The 2,973-nt window shown below is 44.1% G+C and overlaps 1 non-coding gene across 1 annotated transcript; it reads left to right on the top strand.

Moving 5' to 3' along the window:
• The first annotated feature begins 828 nt into the window (after positions 1–828).
• On the top strand, positions 829–910 carry trnas-gcu (transfer RNA serine (anticodon GCU)). The gene has a single exon. It is a non-coding gene; the product is annotated as a tRNA-Ser (tRNA).
• Positions 911–2,973: the final 2,063 nt, after the last annotated feature.

The following is a 2,973-nucleotide window of genomic DNA, read 5'->3' as shown; positions in this document are numbered from 1 at the left end:
TGAGCTACTCATTGCAAAGATGTAAAAATGTACAACTTCAACTTTTGCCTTCACTAACCCATGAGCTTTTTATTTTGTTTCTCATCTGTAGAAATCTTAAAGCCTTCATCTTGAACAGACTCAATAACAGATCTCCATTGTGTCTCTGGCATCAAATTCCAAAATGTAAACCCCCTCTGAATTCTTCCACCGCAGTCCACTGTTTGGGAAGTTTTCCTGTTCAGGGGAATGCACTTGCCAGTGTGTCAACTGTTGTTCCCAGCATTCGCTCTGGCACTGCACTCATTTTCCTTCTGATATTGCTCACTGTGTTGCTGTGATCATACAGTGACTTGGTGTCGCACGGCCAGGAAAATGATACAGATCAAGGGTTTTGCATTGTTGAATTCAATTGTCAGTTTAGCCTTATTTAGGATTTTGAAATTGTCTGTTGTGTACACAGGTGCGTGTCAAAAATATCTGAGTGGAAGAAAGGTGTTCTGAGTAATGACATTGAGCACTATGCACTCTCCTCCAGTCTGGAAAACAATTCCTCACAGACAACTTTACACCTCCTGCTGTCACGGGCTCTTCATTCCATTGACTTCAAATCTTCATAGAAATCAACAGACCTTGTTACATCGTCATTTCTTCATTTTTGTTCAGATCACTGTGAGCACAGAGTCACAGTGGGAGTGTGTTTGCCCCACAACTCAGAGGTAAGACCGTACTCTTGGAACCGTCCTGTACTATTTATCATTTCACCAATACCAAGGAGAAATATCTGCTGCTCAGCATAATTTACGCAATTCACTTATTCATAATGTCAAATGTGGCCCTGGCTTACGTGACGAGGTGGCCGAGAGGTTAAGGCGATGGACTGCTAATCCATTGTGCTCTGCACGCGTGGGTTCGAATCCCACTCTCGTCGCTGTTATCAAGGATTTTCAATTTTGCTATCTTTGGATCATCACAGCTGTCCAATGGTCTGTTTATATGCATCGACGCAATAATAAAATCTCAAAGAATAATTTGAGTCTTTTGCCTAAACTACAGTGAAATGTAGATTGAAATGGGACAATGAAAAGGAACGCGATTGTCTTTTCCAAGTCAAGTTGCTGTGAACTTTCATCGTATGAAAGAGATCCAGGAGAACCAAATAACGAGAGATGCGAAGTGCATGTTGATGCATGCGATTCTTAATGAGTGTTTTGTCAGATGAAATTTGTAGCAGTTGGGTAGAAGTGATTCATCTTGGTGAAAAGAGCACAGAGAGACAGCACGAAACAATGGAGATATTTCAAAAGTGGCAGGGGCTAGGTGTAGGGGCACCCGAGAACTGGCTGTAAATGCACAGTAGAGAATTACCGATGTGGGTACCGTGCATGGGCACAGACAGACTTACACATTGGTCTTATCCTTTCCCCCTTGCTCTCGCCATTAATGAATGCTGGACATAAGACACATATAAACACAAGATGTGGGAAACAAGCTCCCTCTCGTTATGCACACACTTGATGCATCATATTGAACTATGAACAACTGGAGAAGTCAGCAAGTTAACTGCAGGGACTGCATCTAAACTGTGTATCAATAACCGCAGATTTATGCAGCATATTTGTAGGGGGTGGTGTAATTTTTAAATCATTAACTGCTGTAGTAAGCACATAGTAAGTACAAAGCCACCATTTTAGTCTTCTCTACCTTGTAGTAAGCACGAGCAGACACTCCCCCAGATTTTCATGAATGGAACAATGGAAACAGCTTTCCTCGTGGCTGAGGGACCGCCCACAACCACGGCTGTACGTCATCATCCATATAAGGGAGAAGCGGGGAACTCGAACACTGATTGGCTGGGTGAATAACCAAATAATCTCATCCATCAGGAGGACAGTGGGGAACTTTAACACTCATTGGCTGAGACAGTAGAAGGCCCCGCCCACTCCTACATGTATATAACGTGCGGGGATTACAATCTGTGTGTGTGCCTCGTGGGAAGCCATTGAGGTAACACCCGGTTCTGCAGAACTGAATAAATAGTTTTGGACGAGCTCCTCCGTGTCTTTGTTCTTGGGAAGGGAAGCAGAGTGCCTGATGGGGGGGTCGCAGAGTCCCCTATCCTGCACAATTGGGGGCTCGTCCGGGATGCAATAATTATTGCCGGGGCTCTCTTCGGCTCGTGGATCAAGTCTGATACAAAAAGACGCGACTGGTATATATTTATACTGCTCACTGGATCGGCTTGTTCCGTCAGCCGTCGGCCAAGAGAGTGACCCGGCTCATTAAAATAATTTTGGATCCCGAGAAAAGGAACACACGGACGAGTGTTGGGACAACCGGTTAGTGACTATACGTGGGGGTACACACATTTAAAATGGCCAGACAACTCCGTGCACGGATCAAGGTAAGAGATTCTTTTGTTCTTCCTTGTTGGCCGCGTGGTTTTGACGGTCTTCTGTGAAAATGCTTTAGGCGTTTAAGACCAGGACCGAAGATAAACCACGGGAAATTGTGGTTTTGACGGTTATCTGTGAAAACGCTTTAGGCGTTTAAGACCAGGACCGAAGATAAACCACGGGAAATTGTGGTTTTGACGGTTATCTGTGAAAACGCTTTCGGCGTTTAAGACCAGGACCGAAGATAAACCACGGGAAATTGTGGTTTTGACGGTTATCTGTGAAAACGCTTTAGGTGTTTAAGACCAGGACCGAAGATAGACCATGGGAAATCAGACTTTTAGGTCCACTAAGGACAAGTCAGGGAGGACTGTAAATGAAAAAGAAATACCCCCCGATAGTCCACTAGGTCGGAAATTGAGTTTATGGACGGAAAGCAGTAGGACAAAGGACTTAAAGAAAGAGACTATGATAAAATATTGTTGTTTTATATGGACCAAAGAACCTATCCGCGCCCCCTCGGTAGTTTGGCCCAAGTATGGGTCTGATGAAGACTGGGTGTGTCAACTCCTAAACATATATATGTTAACAGAAAACA

Source organism: Chiloscyllium plagiosum, unplaced genomic scaffold (genome assembly GCF_037043375.1).
Source record: "Chiloscyllium plagiosum isolate Xiang-an unplaced genomic scaffold, Cpla_swu_hap1 HiC_scaffold_51, whole genome shotgun sequence".
NCBI classification, from domain to species: Eukaryota; Metazoa; Chordata; class Chondrichthyes; order Orectolobiformes; family Hemiscylliidae; genus Chiloscyllium; species Chiloscyllium plagiosum.
Note: the sequence above shows the minus strand (reverse complement) of the source record. Positions and strands in the feature narration are given on the sequence as shown.